Genomic DNA, 19,672 nt, shown 5'->3' on the forward strand with positions numbered 1-19,672 from the left:
TTTGTCTTATTCTTAATTGATCTAAGACATAAGTTCAAAATAATAGCAACAACATATTGGGAGATAATACCTATATATGTATATATGTAGGTATGCTTAAGTATAAATGAAATGAATGACAGCAATGATATAAGCACAAGAAGAGAGGAATTGGGAAGATTTTATTATTATAAGTCACTAGAATTACCCATGAAGCTGTGTAGTGTTGTTTAAAAACAGATTTGAATTAGTTGTAAATGTATATTGCGAGTTGTAGGGCAAGCACCCAAAAAAGGTAAAAACTATTGATATATGCCAAGAAAGGAGAGAACATTGAATCACATAAAATGCTCAGTTCAAACCACATAAAGCAGAAAAAGTATGGAAGATAAAATAGAAGCAAAGAACAAGGAAATCAAATGGAAAATAGTACAAATATGGAAGATATTAATCCAGCTATATCAATAATAACCTTAAGCATCAATGGTCTAAATATACAAATTACAAGACAGATTTAACAAATTACAAGTCAGAATGGATTAAAAAATATACAAATTACAAGTCAGAATTGATTAAAAAAAATAAGACCCAGCAATATGTTCTCGAGAAGAACCCACTTTAAATATAAAAATATAGTGAGATTAAAACTAAATGGGTGGAGAAAGGTATAAAATTCTAAGACTAAACAAAAGAAAGTAGAAGTAGCTATATTAATTTTGTACAGAGCCAACTTCACAGCAAGGAAACTTATCATGAATGAAAGAGGCATTACACAATGAGAAAGGGATCAAAAGTATACAGGTTGGAAACAAGGAAATAAAACTGTCTTTGTTCACAGAGGACATTCTTGCTTATGTAGAAAACCTGAAGAAATTGACAAATAAACCTCTGGAACTAATAAGCATTTATAGCAAGGTAGCAGCATACAATATTAATATACATGTATCATCTCTTTTCTAAATACCAGCTATTAATAAGTGAAATTTGAAATTTAAAACCATACCATTATATTATCACACCCTCAAAATGAAATCCTGAGGTGTAAATCAAATAAAGTATGCGCAAGATGAATACAAAACACACTACAAAACTCTGATAAAATAAGTTATAAAGCTACATAAATGGAGATATACTACATTTTCATTGATAGAAAGATTTTCAATATTGTGATGACATCAGTTTTTCCCAAAATGATCTGTAGATTCAGTGTAATCCCAATCAAAATTGCAGCAAGTTATTTTGTGGATTTAAAAATATTGATTCTAAAGTTTTTATATTTTATTTTTTATTTTAAATAAGAAGCCAAAGACCTAGAATAGCTAACAAGATATTCCAGAATAACAAACTTGTAGTACTGTACTACCTAACTTCAAGTCTTACTATACAGCTACATTAATCAAGACAATGTGGTACTGGCAAAAGAATAAAAATACCAATCAATGAACAGAATAGAGAGCCCAGAAAGAGACCCACATAAATATAGTCAACTGATCTGTGACAAAAGAACAAAGGCAATATAATGAAGAAAACACAGTTTACCATCTTTACAGGAACAACTGAATATTTACATGTGAAAAAGAAATAATCACAAGCTTTGCATCCTTTACAAATACTAGCTCAAATAGATCACAGTTCTAAATGTAAAACACAAAATTATAAAACTTCCAGAAAATAACATAAAAGAAAATCTAGGTGGTCTATGGTTTGTTGATTACATTTTAGATACAACACCAAAGGCATAATCTATAAAATAAATAATTTATAAGCTGGAAGTCACTAAAATTAAAAATGTTCTGTGAAAGATACTATGAGAGAATAAAAAGAGAATCCACAGACTAGTAGAAAATATTTGAAAATGCCATATCTAATAAAAGATTTGTATTCAAAGTATAAAAAGCAGTCTTAAAACTCAACAATAACAAAAATGACCTGATTAAAAAATAGGCCAAAGGCCTTAACAGCACCCCACCCAATAAGATCTACAGATGGCAAAAATGCATGTGAAAAGATGCTCCACAGCATATGAAATGCAAATTAAAACAACAGAGATACTTCTACATGTCTACTGGAATGGCCACAATTCAGAACATTGACAACAACAAATGCTGGTGAGGATATGGAACAACAGAAACACTCATTCATTGCTGCTGGGAATGCAAAGTGGTACAGTCACTTTCGAAGACAGTTTGGCTGTTTCTTACAAAATGAAACATACTCTTAATATATGTTTTAGTAAGCACACACTTTGATATTTACCCAAAGGAGTAGATAACATGTTCACACAAAAACCTGCACATAGATGGCCATTGTAGCTTTGTTCATAATTGCCAAACTGTGAAAGCAATCACTTGTCCTTTAGGAGGCAAATGAATAAATAAACTGTTGTACATACAGACAATAAAATAGTATTCAGTGATAAAAATAAACTATCAAGCCATGAAAAGACATGAAGAATACTTAAACACATATTACTAAGTAAGAGAGGCTGATCTAAAAAAACTAGACCCTATGTGACTCCAACTGTATGACATTCTGGAAAAGGAAAAAATATGGAGACAATAAAAATATCAGTAGTTGCAATGAATTAGGGAGTAGCAACAGATGAATAGGTGGAGCACAGAGAATTATTAGAGCAGTGAAAATACTCTGTATGATGCTATAATGGTGGATACATGTTATTATGCATTTGCCCAAACCCGTGTAATGTATAATACCAAGAGTGAACCCTGATAAAAACTACAAACTTTGGGTGATAATGATGTGTCAACAGAGGCTTAGGTTTATCAATTGTAACAGATATACCACTGAAGTGCAGTTGTTGACAATGTAACAGTCTATGCATGTACGGATGTAAAGGGGTATGTGGAAAATCTCTGTACCTTGTGCTAAATTTTGTAGTGAACCTAAAACCCTTTTAAAAATACAGTCTATTTAAAAATGCAGAAACCACAAGTGAATATATTTAAAAATTTTATTCTAAGAATGATACAATTTACCATATAAAGGATAGTGACAAACTCAGTAGAAAAGATCCCAGTTAAAAAGTCAGGAAGGTTGATCCATTGACCTATCCTATAAATACACTTTGCTTCCAATTAACTCTTTAGTTATTTAATTTTATGTATAAACAGGAATTACCAGACCTAGGAAAATCTATAAACTGTTACAAAAAACAAAAACAAAAACAAACAAAAAAAACAAACAACAATGAGGAGATTGAGAGGAAGCCAAGACAATGCAGGGAAAAAATTAAGAATGTCATATTAAAAACCCTCTGAATGATGGAATGTTGCACCTTTATGAAAGAAGAGGATGTTACAAAAAATAATCAAAGTGCATAAAATATCTCTACAAAGTAAAGAATAATTCCAAAATATTTAATAAAATGACAGCATGGTAAATTTGAGGTAACTTCAACAAGTAAGATCTATCTCCATAACAAAAAAGAAAAAAGTGGAAACTGTATCTAGAAAGTATAATGCCCAAGTAAATTATTCCTAATAAAAAAAAACTTAAAAAGCTAAAAAAATGAAAAAAATCCTAATTAAGAAAGAGGAAAAAGATAGGATAAATTTACTGTAATTTTAATATAGCAGCATTTTCGGATTGAAAACCCCCATACGGTTATATGCACTATAAATAGAAACAACTAGTGGCAAGACATGTCATTGAAAAACTTCAGAACATTTGAACTAAATACAAAGTTTTAAAGTTCCAAGAAAGAAAAATAACAGGCTACATACAAGAGGAAGAAAATCATGATACACCATACTTATGATAAACATTGGGTGCCTGAAAACAATTTTACAATGTTTACCAAATCTGAGAAAAAGATGTTAATGTAGAATTGTGTACCCATAAGGCTAAACTATTAAAAGCAGAAGATATATTTTCTCAAAAAAAATCATAAGCAAAATGTTTAAGTTTTCAAAATGCAATTCAAAAAATAATTTTAAAAACTAGTAAATAAAATAAGGCAGTGAAAATTAATATAAAACCTAGGAAATCAATTGACAAAGGGAAGAAAATGTACAGGAGTCCACTCTTGAGAAGATGTGCTCCACCATAGCAAGTGATTAAGCCAAAGGGATTAAAATAACAGCAACAATAATGAGATAGAACATTTCCAGAATAAAATTGGCCCAGAAGGACAGTAAAGTAACAGGCCCAGAGAGTAACTTGTTTGGACTGAAGCAAGAGGATGAGAATACCAGAGAGATAGCTAGGGTGGAACTGAGGAGAACAGAAAAGGGAATTGAGTGATCAACAGATATATAGACCACCTGGAAAAGAATTTGGAGCAAGTTAGTGACATGTCAAGTCATGTAAGAAGCCAGTAAAAAATGAAGCAATTTTGCCGGGCACGGGGGCTCACACCTGTTATCCCAGCACTTTGGGAGGCTGAGGTGGGCGGATCACAAGGTCAGGACATCGACACCATCTTGGTCAACATGTTGAAACCCCGTCTCTACTAAAAAAAAAAAAAAAAAATTAGCTGGAGTGGTGGTGCATGCCTGTAGTCCGAGCTACTTGCGAGGCTGACGCAGGAGAATTGCTTAAATCCGGGAGGTAGAGGTTGCAGTGAGCCGAGACTGCACCACTGCACTCCAGCCTGGGCCACAGAGTGAGACTCCCATCTCAAAAAAAAAAAAAAAGAAGCAACTGTTAATTGTATCAAAACATGAGATAAGAAAGGAAATCTCATTATAGATTTGCTGCGGCTTACCTGTGAAAAATATGTAAAGTCAAAATATTGTAAATGCTGATTAATGAGTTAACAGAACTGTTTTGATATAACTGTGTTGAAAGGATGAAAGGAGAGAAAGTGTAGCAGAGATTTGAGAAAAACATTAAAAAAAGAATTATCAATATCCAAAATAGGAAATCACTACATCTTATAAAACACTAAAAATCATGAAATAGTACCATAAGAATCTGTTTAGAAATATGGAAAAAATACCGGAATAAATAACTAAAATTTTAGAGGAAAATGTAAGGGTGGAAGGAAAGAGTAAGGTAAGATACTATTTTCTAAATTCTAAGCCTTGCGATTCTTTTTTACTTTTTTAAGTTATGATCTTATAATAATTTGATAAAATATAATTTTCTTGTCATAAAACAAAAGTTTGATAAAATTGAAAAACATATTGCAAACCAATAAAAATGTCCAGCACATACAACAAGCAGGTGTTTAAGGTCATTAGTACATTGTATTTGTTGAGAAATAAAAATCACAATAAGAAAATGGAGAAAAGACCCAAAAAGTTTGTGAAAGAAAAGAAATGAAAACATACAAATGTTCAATTTTAACAGTAAGTTAAGAACATTCTATACCATTGTTATCTATTACAAAGTTTTTTTTTAAAAGGAGTCTATTTTACACAGTGGGTTACTCTGAAGGATAGAGTCTATATTGAATAACATTACTGAAAAACAATATTTAGGATTTAAAACATTCTCTTAATAATGTGTATATATTTTTAACATGGTCATTCTACTCCCAGAATATATCCTAAGAAAATGATAAGAGCTGGATACTATTGTAAATAATGAAGGGTTTTTACATACTTTCTGGCTACAATGATCATGCTTGTAATCTTGCACTCTTAAAACTAAATAGCCACTGATGTGAATTGGTGAATATATTAGGAAACACTGTAAACAGTATATGAATGCTTAAACATGTTTATCTGTGAGAGACCTTCAGATAGTATTATTTTCCATATCATTTTGCTAAATTTCTGAAAGTCTGTCTCCCATACCTCTGTTTTCCACAGCAGTGCAATTTTTTTTCTGCTTTCAACACAACTTGCATTCTGTTAGAGCTCCATTAAAAACCCATTCTCCATGAGTCCAGATTTTCTATAGCTCCATGTCTGTAGAGAGAAAACCTCCAGGACCTTGTGGATGGAGAAGAAATACCTAGCTTTAAAATATAATGGACCAATATGAATGGACCAAACCATTTTGTGTAAGGAATCCGGGTGAATTCCCTCATGTTCAATTTGTGTGCCTCAGCCCTGCCTCCCGATAGACCTAGTGTGTGAAACGATAAATCTTTCTCTAGTTCTGCAGGAAGATTCTGCTTCCTTCATCTTCCCCTTGGTGGACACTTCAGTTTCAGCCTATATGCTTTTTGAATTGAGGTGATGTTATTTGAATAATAATTACAAAATTGGCATGAGGGAGGAGAGCTGAAAGTGAATTTTGTGGCATCCTTTAGGCTTATGTCTCTCCTTTGCCCCAGGATTAAGAGCGGTGTTGCTTCTTACCACACACAGCTTCTCTTCCACCCTACCACACTAATGGCCAGCTCCTTGCAAAGAGGACATCTCTGCATACTCACTAGGTAAGCTAGGCTTCTCTGACAGTCCATGGATTCACACCAGCTTCAGAGAAATTCTTGAGATTTAATCTTGCTATTTAAAGCAAGGTGCCATTGGACTTGCCAATCAGAATACCACCTACTTTGAAGTAGCCTTCTTTTAACAGTTTGAACTGCGTGGTTCTATATTTTTTTAAAAAAATAGATGGATAGCTGGCTTGGGAATATATAAGAGGTATGTTCTATAGGATGGTAATACATAGGGTTATGATTTGGGGTGTGTAGCAGACTGCCAGTTCTGCACCCAGTTCCCTTTGAGCCAGGTTTTGATCACTTTAGTGCATCCTCCAGGTTGGTTGTGCTTTCCCTCCCAAAAGCCAGCACCTATGACTCGTTGTCAGTGGACTGCCATCAGGCTGTTATAGCCTGTTTTGCCTAAATGGGTAGAGATTGAGAAGTGCCTAGGGATTTCATTCCCCTGAGCTGGCCCCTAGCCAATGACTGCTGATGCAGGTGTATGAAAGCACAATTCTCTTGCATTGTGTCAGTGTAACTGATGCACACCCTACACTTCTCAGTTCTCCTATGGGATAGGGCTGCAGCTATTCCTCATGGAATTCTGACTGAGATTCCACCATTGATTGCCTTACTGTGCTTCCCTGTACTTCTCCCTAACTCTCTAATGTTCATGGTAGCACTCCTTAATACATTGCTTGCATAAAGATCTCAAGTGCTGGTTCTCAAGAACTTCACCAGAGATGTAAGGAATTTATTTAGTTTACTTTCTTATTTCATATAATAAAAGAGCATATGTTAATTTTAAAGTGAAATTGTACTTCTGCATCAACTTCCTTTATAAGTGAAAGCACTTCTAATGATATAATACCTACTGGGTTTTGAGAGGAAATGGTTTCATTGCAAAGCTCCAACAATAGGGAAGGCAACAAAAAGACATTCTCAGATGTACAAGTATTTAGAAAATATGGCATCTGTATATTATTCTTTGAAAATTTTCCTGATGTCATAACCTTTTCTCCTATGAAATAGAATAAATAGAATTTGGCCAGGCGCGGTGGCGAATGCCTATAATCCCAGCACTTTGGGAGGCCAAGGCAGGCGGATCACCAGGATTTCGAGACTAGCCTGGCCAACATGGTGAAAACCCTGCCTCCACTAAAAATACAAAAATTAGCAGAGTGTGGTGGCACATGCCTGTAATCCTAGCTACTCGGGAGATTAGCAGAGTGTGGTGGCACATGCCTGTAATCCTAGCTGCTCGGGAGGCTGAGGCACGCGAATAGTTTGAACCCAGGAGGTGGAGTTTGCAGTGAGCCAATATTGTGCCACGGCACTCCAGCCTGGGCAACAGAGTGAGACACTGTCTCAAAAAAAAAAAATTTTTTTTGAATTCAAGAATATCAAGAATAGGGAACCTGTAGTAGCTTTTTTTTTTTTTTTTTTTTTTTGAGGCAGAGTCTGGCTCTGTCGCCCAGGCTGGAGTGCAGTGGCGCAATCTCGGCTCACTGCAAGCTCCGCCTCCCGGGTTCACGCCATTCTTCTGCCTCAGCCTCCCGAGTAGCTGGGACTACAGGTGCCCGCCACTACGCCTGGCTAATTTTTTGTGTTTTTAGTAGAGACGGGGTTTCACCGTGTTAGCCAGGATGGCCTTGATCTCCTGACCTCGTGATCCGCCTGCCTCGGCCTCCCAAAGTGCTGGGATTACAGGCGTAAGACACCGCACCCGGCCTGTAGTAGGTATGTTTTAGAAACTTATTCATCAAGCAGATTGAAAAGAAGAAAACAGAATGTTCTGGTCATTCAGTACATTTTATTATTAAATGCCACAATATACCTGGCAGACACTGCTACATCAGGAATACAATGGTGAGCAAATAAACATAGGTCCTGCTCTCATGAATCTTGCGTTTTAGTGAAGGAGATAAACACTAATTATAAGAATAAATATTAAATTATACCTGTCCTAGACACTGTAATATAAAATTTGGCCTAATAAATTCAAGGACAAATACAAATTCCTCACAATTCCCTTTACCTTCTATGCTAGTTACTTATAGCTGATATCTACAAAACTACTCAAGAATTCTGACACAATACCTTGTTGATCATCAAAGAAGGGTTGTACTGACATTCATTATAATGCTAGGTAAGCTGTATTTCCGTCCCCAGAAATTGACGAACACTGATCTTAAAGTCATCATTACCACAAATCACCAGATCCAATAATCTCTGTTCACAAGCCTTCAGTATTTCACACCACTGACTCCTTACTTGAGAATTTTTTCTCTTTTGACTTCACTTGTACTGTGCTCTTCCCATTTTTCTTTGAGCTTCCTGACTGAATCTTCTTCTTTCCCTCTGGGTGTTTCCCAAGGACTTCCACTCTTCCTCTTGTTACGTTCTCGCTTAGCAATATTATGACTTCAGGTGGCATCTCCAAGAAAGAATTCCTATCTTCCCAAGCTGTCTGCAGCCCTCACCTCTCTCCAGTGTTTCATCTAGAAGCCTGTCTGTGTGGATATCAAATATAGAAATTTACAACCTGTATTGTTGAAGTCCACCATTGCTATTAAAAATTTTACTTTTTTTCCAGTAACATTTCCTCAAAATTGTTATTGCAATGTTCGTTCTTTCTTATATATTTTTTCTTATTTTTTTCTAATTATCTGTCATAGACTTTATCCTTAATACTACATTGTATCTTATTTCTGCATGTGTATACATATCACACACACAGAAATAAGATACAACCTATTATATATGTTTGTGTGTGTGTATTTATACACATACAAACACATTAACATATATATATGTTAATAATATATGTAAGTTTTATATATATAAATATGTATATTTATATATTATATATATTTATATATATATAAGTTTTATATATATATAAAACTTAGGACAGTATCTTACACATATGAAGAATATAAACATGTTGAATGAATGAAAGAAATTGAATGTGCAGATTCACCAGGTCATTTGCTTATTGTATATCAACATGATTCCATATCAAGAAAGAAATCATGAGCAATCAGTTCAAAAAGCATTTACGATGCACACATGCATGTCAGGGACAAAACTCTTTGAGAACCCAGACATGAATAAGTCATAGGCCTTGCCCTTGAGGAGCTCACAGTCGAAGAAAAGATAACAGGTCTGTAATGTACACCTATAGTGGATTTGCTTCAAGAGGAAAATTATTTTTCTATTACAAGAGTCACTTTCACTAGCAGTAAAGTCCTGCCTTAATTTAAATCCTCAGCAGAATACCCATCACATAAATGACAACTTGGGGAAGTATTTCACTTTGGAGTGTATGCCTGGATTTTGAATTTCAGCTTCCCCTAAGCCCAGTTCTGTGGATGATAGTGGATTGATTCTCACATCAAAAGGAACACAAAGCTGTACATACTTAACCTTTGTAACCAGCTACTGCTGGAGAAATAATAAGAAAGTCTTAGGAGGAAAAAGAGTTGCTTGAAATTCTACAGTTCTTTTAATCTTGTGAAGAATGAGATATAAATCAATAAATAACAATAACATCAAGAGGTGCAATTACATTTTCTGTCCACTTAAAAACATTGGAAAGAAGTGGATGGTGCCAACAGCTTTCTTCCTTTAAAAGTAATAACAGACTAAATCTTTGCTTCTGGAACTAGGACATAAGTCTGATCTGGGTTAATATCCTTTCACTGGGCTAGAAATATTCCAACAAAAATAAATTGAAAAATAAGACTATGTCAAGGATTTGTTTTCTAAACTTTCTCAAATTAAGAAACATTTACCTTTTAAAAATAATGTCCCACATAGCTCCGCCAAGTAGATATTTATTCAAGAATTGTATGAATAGTTAGAATATTAGCGGTCTAATACATACAATAGTTAGAATATTAGAAGTGACTCATTTCAAGTGAGGAAAAAATGAGTTACCCAAATCAATATAGCTACCTTTTGGTATTATCCTATTATGACTTTGACCTAAGTACAAAATATTCTGCTAAGAATTTGACCAAATTCGGCCCAAGGTCAATCAATGTTGTCTTTTTTGTAGTTAATGCATTTCCCTCTAGGGCAAAGATATTTTGTTTCCTTAATCTAGAATTGTTGGATTCTTTCTTCTGATTGGTTTGATTAAAAAGGTAATGAGATTTACTTTTATGAAACAAGGTTCTGTCATAATGTTTAATTATAGGTATAAAATAATTTTTCTAAATATTCAAATGATATTTATTGGATTTGTACTTACAGTTCATCAATATGTTTTCTTCTTTCTTTCCTGTTATTTCACTTAGTTTCTGGATTTTTAAACTGGAGTTTTGAGAGGTAGGACCCAAGGAGACTTTGCTAGAAGACTATTTATTTCCCTGGATGTAGGTTTTCATATTAGTATAAATCCTGACACCCAAATCATAACAACCCAGGAGGAAGAAAGAGTTCATCAGCAGATTAAGTGGAATGAGTTGTAATAAATAAATATAGTTAGAATTACATCAGTGACTGATGGAAACTTTGTTTAAATTATTAAAAATCTGAGTAGAGCAGATACAATGGAGAATACCCTGCGGTGGCTGCCAGGACTTGTTTTTTATTTTATTTAATTTTTAAATCTGGTATTAACATGTTGCTGATCCTCTCTTTTCATAATCCGCTTTATCTCAGGAACTGATTTTCTCAGCTATTATAAGCAAATCAGACCCAGAATTCCCAGGTTCTTTTACTTACAGGTTCACTCATCAAGTAGAGAGAATCCCAGATGAATGCTCCACTTGGTAAATGGTCCTTTTAAAGAGAAATAAACAGATGATGGCAGCAACTTAACACCAGTGGACAGGAAAATTAAGGACCAGTGTTCCCTGGGCTGACCTTCTCTTCTATACCCCATGGGTCTGAGGTTTGGGCTGGAATCAACTATGTGACTTAGAAACCATCGCTCTTTCTTCCTCTCTCTTCTCTCTTCTCTCTCTCTCTCTCTCTCGCACACATGCCTTATTATAAAATAAAACTCATACAGAAAGCCACCATAACAAATGAAGTGACTTCTTATGAAGCAAACACTCTTATAACCACCACCCAGCTAAAAGAATAGAACTCGTAAGCTACCACAGAATTCTTTCATATAGTGCCCCCTTGCAATCACCTAGTCCCTTCCTATCTCCAGATGTAACCACCCTCTCAAGGTTCAATGCAGTATTGCCTGTAATTGCATAATAAATAAATAAGGTAAAAGGGGGAAATTGGTAATAAGGCATAGATATTCAGTGGAATGTTACAGAACATTACTAAAGATTGAGACTGAATCATTCAGGCAATCCTTCATTCATAAATGTACACACACAGTCCTGGCCTCTGGGGGTATGGTGATGAACAACAACAAAACATAAAACAGATTCATGCCCTTTTAGAGCTGACATGGAAATGAGAGAGGCAGACAAGAAACAGGCAAACAAAAGTAATTAAAATAGTACAATTGCAGTTATTGGGCAATAACTTCAAGCAAATTAAAGCAAGACGAGGAGATGGAGAAGATATAAATGTGTTGTCCAAGGAAAGGCTTTCAGAGCCATGAGCATTTGAGCCGAGTGGAGTGAGGTTGGGGAATACAATTCCAATCAGAATGAACAGCAAGCTAAAAGAAATAATGGAGTAAGAGCAAGGAGGCCAGAGTGGTAGAATAGTGAGAGAGAAAGTCATGAGAAGGAAAGTGCAGATCATGTAAGGGCCTTGGAAGCCACAGACAGTAAAGGAGTCTTATTTCCGTTTCATTGGGAAATCACCGAAAAGTTTTGAGCAAGAAAGTAACCATCATTTTTTTTTTTTTTTTTGAGACACAGTCTCGCTCTGTCACCCAGGTTGGAGTGCAGTGGCGCGATCTCAGCTCACTGCAAGCTCCGCCTCCCAGGTTCACGCCATTCTCCTGCCTCAGCCTCCGAGTAGCTGGGACTACAGCCACCCGCCACTACGCCTGGCTAATTTTTTTGTATTTTTAGTAGGGATGGAGTTTTGCCGTGTTAGCCAGGATGGTCTCGATCTCCTGACCTCATGATCTGCCTGCCTCGGCCTCCCAAAGTGCTCACGATTACAGGCGTGAGCCACCCCACCCGGCCCATCATATGTATGTTTTTAAAGATCATATTGGCAGCTAGGAGGAGTAATAGGAGAGTCCTTGCTGTAAGATTGAAGAAAGACGATGCTGGAAGAAAATTATGTCTAAAATGATAAAAAGTCTCCATGGCATAGTGTTGATTTTTTAAAAAAGAAAAACATTTCTCACTGTGATCCTAGTTATGTAAATATAGCAAAATTAGTACTTTCAACCACATAATATAAACTGTATATGTGCGTGAATGTGTGTGTGTAAATGCCTATTTTAAAAGCTCTCGGGAGAGACATGGAAGGCAACATGCCCAACAGACAAGAGAGTTAATACTGGGGTACTGGGTGGGCTTGACTGTGGGTGTGGATGAACTACTCTTGTATTAGTTGTTTCTATTTTTATTTTTGCAACGATAATTTCACATCTCAAATCTGAATTATAAAAATTATAAAGCTGAATCAAACAGTTGGAGAGTTGTTTACATAAAAATTAGAAAGATTGCTTTTTAACTGCTACCTTATTTAAAAAATCAGTGATTCTGGAGACATGAATACAATCTAACCATTTTAAGTTTACAAATTTACTGTTGAATCATTTTGCTACAAAAATAACTTGGGAAAGTTTATATATACATTTACATGGAACATGAATAGAACATGGAAAAAGTGTGGGAACAAGTATGGGTTTAATACAGTTCATGCAGAAATTTTGATCTAAAATTGCTAATGAAGAATAGCAGAGAGGCAAAAGCTAGTTTTAAAAGCGTAGGATTAGGAAGAAGGAGAATCCTGACATGGAATCCCTGCTCCTTCATTTTCTAAAGGACTGATCCAGGAAAAGTCACTAAACTCTCTAAACTTCCATATCCTCTGCTAAAATGTAGCTAACATTTCTACCTGATAAAATTATTATAAGAATAAAAGGAAGGAGAGAGACAGGCAGTGCAAAAGGTTGTTATTTAAAACCATGACTACAGCAGCTTCTACTTCCTTAGGGAGTGGTGTCATTTCTCTCTGGAGAAAATAACCTTCTGAATAGCAAAACACAATGAGGGACATTTGGCTCTGACAATATAGTTCTCAAGGCATGATTAAAAAGAGAATCTATGAAATAGAGGATTAAATTGTCCTACACAATAAATTATAATTTTCAAGTTTCCAGGAATGGAAAGAAGAAACCTAGTAGGATGAGTAAAGTGGGGCCTCTGTAGGCTTTCAGTCAGGGAAAAATATCTTAAGGCCTTATTCAGAAAACAGCTGCTAATAATAATCAGTCTTAATCTGTTCACTGGTTGTACTACAATATGACATCCTCATGCCCAGAATCCAGAAATTTCAGTCAAGAATTATTCCAGATAAAGCCTTCAATTCATGGGACTCTGGTGAATGAATGCTTGGGAAGGTGTCTTTGGAGGGATAAATAGTAAACAACGTGTAAAAATCTACGAGAAACTCCAGATAAATTTTGGGCTTCCTACTATAGGCATTCAAAAGTTTCTCACCAGTGTTGGAGATCCACCAGGTAGCAACTGGGCTGCATCTGGGTTGTTAATGTAATGCAGGTAAAGAGTGGTCCACAATGCCAGGAACAGAACAAGTCCTCAACGAATATTAGTTCCGAATGACCTACAGAGTAGTGCTTGAAAATGCAGCCTCATTGATTGGCTTCATAATCATAGTTTGGCCAGTAATGTTGTTGCAGGACTTTCTCCTCAGTTCAGCTAAAAACTGGGTTCTTGTCACATGACCAGGAGGACGGAAACATAGAAGGATGAGAAAAATTGAATTTATTGGGTAAAAAAGGAAAAAGAGAAAAACTTTTAGCAGAGCAAGGGGGAAGCTGGTTGGAGGTTCTCCAGTGAGCCCTTTTTACTTGGCTGTCTCATTCCCCCCTCTAAAGAAGTACATCTAACTGCCTTTAGAAAGATAAGGATAAAGATAAGGATAAGGCTAAGGCTAAGGCTAAGGCTAAGGCTGAGGCTAAGGATAAGGATAAGGTTAAGGCTAAGGCTGAAGACCAATCTTAACTACTTTCTGCTGACAGGAGACGCTGTTTTGGGGAAAAGGCAGTCAGAGCTCCCTCAGAGGCCTAGCTAAGGGTCCTCAACAGAAGGGGCCATCATCCAAGGCCCAGTTGCATGACTATTTGGAGTTTGATGGCCTGAGGCAAGAAGAGACAAACTGAGTTATTAGAAAACAAGTATCAAAACAAAACAAGGGGTGTGGGTATAAGGATAGCTAACAAATCCTGAGGCCTTTTACCAGTTTACACTGGTAAAAGAGGGAGGCCAAAAGCCAAAATGGTAAAAAAAAAAAAAAAAAAAAAAAAAACTTTTACACTTTTTCTGGCATGTCAGCCTTCTGGGTTCCCTTCCCCTGAGCTCAATCCTAAGCCAACTGGTTTAAGGTTTGGGAAATTAACTTTTTCCAGTTTGGAGGATGCATCCAAGGGGAGTGTCCAATAGTATGGAGACACAATTACCTATCAGCAAAGAGAGGACAGAGGAGAAGAAAAGAAAAAAGAAGGTGTTTTTTTCAAAGAAGTCCCAGGGTTTCAGGATGCATTTGAAAGGCAAACAGACTGAAGATGGATGGCTACTCTCTAGAAGGAAGACAGCAAGCATCCCTAATTCCCTTCTCTTCCTAGCAGATACCTGGGATACGTGAGGGAGGGAAAGTGAGGTGTTCCTGTTACTTTCCTCTGTCCTTGTATCCCCGAGTCCTGGCAACCGGGACAGGGTACCACCCATGGGTGCCAAAGTGACTTGCACCCATGAAGCAGGGAGGGCCTAGAAAATAGGAATTATCCACTCTCCCCTATGCCTCTACCCCCACTACTCTCAGTAGTCTCAGAGCTCCCTAGACCTCATTTATGCCATAGATACTAGCGTGAACTTTATCCATGAAATGTGAGGCTTGGCTTAATCGTCAGGAATTAGCCATGCTTACCTGCACTGGGCCTTTTAAACTTTGTTATTGTCTGCCTCTGGATCCCTTAGATCCAGTTTTCTTTCCTAGGGCTTTGACTCAAAGCTTGGAATTGAGTTTGGGACTAAAATGTGTCTCGGGCAGGGGTGGGTTGGGGTTGCATAGACTCCTTATCATAAGCTGAATGGTGAGACTGTGGAATTGAGTCCTCCCCCAACAAGGGAGAGAAAAGGATGTCTTGTGACATATCAAGATAACTGGTGGCTATAGTTATGCTTTCTAGGCTTTGGGTGCATGGTGCTTGCATGGTTAGCACCCTTGGTCTTACTTTCACAAAAAAGAAACCTCTGGGTGATGGACACCCTATTTATTCTCATCACCTGGCAAGATTTGCAGGATAATTGCTCAGAACCAGAATACTGATCCGTATTTCCACATTATTCATCCCTTTTGCTCTTTCTGAGCTGCAGCCGGAGATTGCTGGTTGCTTAACAGGAACCAGGAGGGTTAGTATAAATTTAGGCAAAAATTTAAAAACAACGAATGAGTTTAGAATTTAATGACAAATGTATGATAAGTTTTGAAACATAATTTCTCTCTCTCCAGTCCTCATTTTTGTTAAAAAAAAAAAGTATTTTGTTAAAAAATCATGATAGGACTGAGTTGTTTGCAAAATAGACTTTAGTCTTATACTTGGCCCGATTATTTGCATAAAATGCAGCAAGAATAACTATTTCTACATAAGCCTTTTAGATTGGCTTTGATGGAAATCTGTTCCACAAGGAATCTCAGATAAGACCTTTTTAAGCTGAGCCCAGCCATGAGTCGGGTTTGTATCTTCAAACACCTGTGAGATGGGTGATCGTCTCCTCTTAAGGGCCCAAAATGAACTTGGAGTTCCTGGGCCTGTTAGAAAGTGACATTCTTTACTAGCCGCAGGTCAAGAACCTTGAATAAGGACCATGTAGACAAAGTTATGAGGCCAGGTATCCCCCCATCAGGGGCTTTTATTGGCTCTGCAAGTTGCGCTTGACTCCTTAAAGGGAAGCATACCCTTCCAATCAAAACCTTGGTAAAACAAGTGTTTCTTGAATTGTGTCCTGTTGCAAAAGAAAATGGATTCTTATTGCACTGATGCAAACTCCTATATTGCCATAAGTTAAGAATACTCACAATGTCAATACCATATGTTGCCTTTGGGCAATGTACTAAACAACCAGGGTCTCAGTTTCCTTACCAATGACATATGGATACTAATTTAACTTATATTTTTTGCAAGGATTAAATAAGTTAACATAATGAAGTAATGTATATGTTAATTAGCTTGATTTAGCCATTCCATTATATATATATATATTTCAAAACATATTGTATATAATAAACATAGACAATTTTGTTAAACAATTACAAACAAAAGCCTACAGAGAAAAATAATTTACATACATAATGTGTTTAGAACATGCCATAATTGTTGAAGTAAACATTAAATATTATTATTAAATATTTATTTTCGGTATCTATTGCACTGCAAATAGTTTTAGAACATTGCATTGCGATGGAGACAGTGAGGCATTTTGGAAAGAGCAGTAGCCTCAGGAGATCAAAAGTCAAGTCCCACAAATGCCATTGACTTACTGTGGGATGCTGAGCCCAGTAGATTTTGAGGCTAAATTGCTTCATCTATAAAGCATACACTTTGAACCAGAAGATCCCAATATGTTATTTCTATTCTATAAAATTTTGAATATCTGATTCTATTTAAATATATTCATTATCAAGTTTCATATGCATTTTATTAAAATATCTTATATAAAAAGACAGTTAATATTGTTTTTCCATCCTTTTGACAGAATTCTACAAAGGACCATAAATGTGAAAAGAGGATTTTTATCCAAGTCATCTGTCTTTATGGAAATACCTTTGCCTTTGTGAGTCTTAGGTTGCTCGTTCATAAAAAATAAAAGGTTGTTTCAGAAGAATGGGAAGGTCCTTTATCAACTCGACATGAGAGGCAGACTATGAATAAGGTATGGGGCACCACTGGGCTTTGGGGGGAACCACAGTGGCAAGTCATAGTTGTTGGAGACCAATGAGAAAGCCAGAGGCTCTAGGAATTGGGAGGAAAAAAAATTGCTTATTGAAAGAAGGTAGCAAAAGAAAGGAAAGGATCAGGGCTTGAGTGAATCAGAAGACAACTCCTCAATTTTTCCCCATGACTAATGAATGGAAAAGTAATTTCCACGTGTCTTGAAGAATATTACTTTTCACAAAATGTATCAGGCAAGAGATGAGAGTGCCTTAAAGTATTGGCAGTAGCAATAAAGAAAAATGGGTGTAAATACAATAGCTTTGTAAGTGAAATTGACAGGACTCAGTAGAGTGGGAGTGAAGGAAAAAAAGATGTAGTGGATTAGGAGTGCAGGATAAAGGAGAAACCGGGGTGTTTCTAAGTTTCTGACTTAGGCAACAGAATGCTTGTAGATGACATTTAACTACATGGGAAAGACTAGAAAAAGAATAAGCATGAAGAAGAAAATAGGAAAATTAAAGTTTCTTTTTAGGACCACTTAATTTGAGATGCAGGGGTTACTTCCAAATAAAAAAATCAAATAGTTCAATAAGAAAATCTGGCACACAGAGGCAGATTTGAGGTAAAAATATCCTTCTTGTTGTGGTCCACATATACATGACATTTTAAAGCCTTGAAAATGTATGAAAAAAAATAAAGTAAAGAGAAGAGGATCTACCATCAAACCCAGGACACCAGAATTTAAAGTCGGAAAGAACAAGGAGTTTATTAAGGTGAGTGAAGAAGAATGGCAAAAAAGGTAGGGGATCACTTTAAGGAGGTTAGAGTATTCAGTTCTACAAAATACAGTTGTTGTTTTTACTAAAACTAACTAGTAATGGTGCTCTCTGGACCATTCCTAGCCTTCTCATAATGCTAACTTACTTGCAACTCATGGAGCCCTCTAGTCCATTATGGCTTATAGAACCTCACTTGGTAGCCCTGGGTTGCTCTTTATTTGGATCCAGAGACTAAGGATAGCATTTAGGCAAATTGAGTTGGGAGAATCTCAACTCAATTTCTATGACATAGAAATTGGGTTGATAAAGAAGGGACGTTGTTCATTCTACCTAGGGCAGTATAGCAGAAGGACATGAACCAAGGCTGCAGCTAAGAGCAATATTTGTGCTAACCCTGAAGGGAAATTGACTGTGAAGACAGCTAAGTGGTGCCGAGCTCAAACTATTAACCAATGCTTCCAAAGCCTGTCTCATGCCTTAAATTTTTTTCTAAAATTTTTGTGATTCCTAAATAATCTGGCTTTGACATAGCCTCGCAGATCCCAGAACCACTTTCTCTTTTGACCAAACTCAGAGACAAGCACTCTTGACCCAAGGAGAGACTCACATGACTGGTCTCTGGTAAGACAGGGCCTGAGAGGTGGAAGTAACCATGGGACCTTTATTTAGAGAAGGAAGGGTTCCCCGATTCAGTAGATTGCTTCTACTGGAGCCCAGATGGGTCTTTCTAGCACAATTTATAACCTAGAAGGCCCCAAGAAAATATTATGTTTTAGTTAATAGATTTCAGATAGCGTATAATATTTATTGTTATTTCAGAGTTCAAGGCACACTGTTTTATGTCTTTGGCTTGCATTTTCTTGTTATTATTATAACAATCCTATGATGTAGAATGTAGAACATTATGGGAAGAATCTGAAACTTAAGGATTGTGGCAAGTCTGAAGAATCACAAGAGCAGTGAGCTGAGCAGGGTATGGCAGGCAGCAGGCCTGGGGATGAATGCAGTGCAGGAAGACTGGCAGCTGGCCATGAGCCCAGGCCATAAAGATACAAGCTGCATAGTTATTCTCTTTTATTTGGCTACTATCAATTTTTCTTGTCAATCTACACCCTGACTTCCCTTTTGAATAAATGACCCTAATGCATTGGAATCAGTCTGAAAGTCAACAATTTGCGGGGCTTTGTTCTAAAAAAAAAAAGGGGGGGGCGAGCATGTGAACAAATTATGTCAGATGAAGTTTTTTCCCCTGGGATTTGAAACTTAGAGGAACAAAAAGACTGAAATATCTGGGGTCCACTCTGTTTCTGTGATTGTGTCCTGACCCATTGGGACTTTCTGCACTGCTTCTTTAACATTTTGTCAATTCAATGAGCCCCTAATATCCTTATGGGAGATTTCATTTAGTTTAAATTCATTAAAGGTAAGTTTCTATTACTGGGAACCAAGGATCCTGGACTGGTTCAGTGGACAAATGCCATCAAAAAGTTAAATGAGAAAGTTAGAAGGTGA

This window comes from Gorilla gorilla, chromosome 2 (assembly GCF_029281585.2).
Source record: "Gorilla gorilla gorilla isolate KB3781 chromosome 2, NHGRI_mGorGor1-v2.1_pri, whole genome shotgun sequence".
Classification (NCBI taxonomy): domain Eukaryota; kingdom Metazoa; phylum Chordata; class Mammalia; order Primates; family Hominidae; genus Gorilla; species Gorilla gorilla.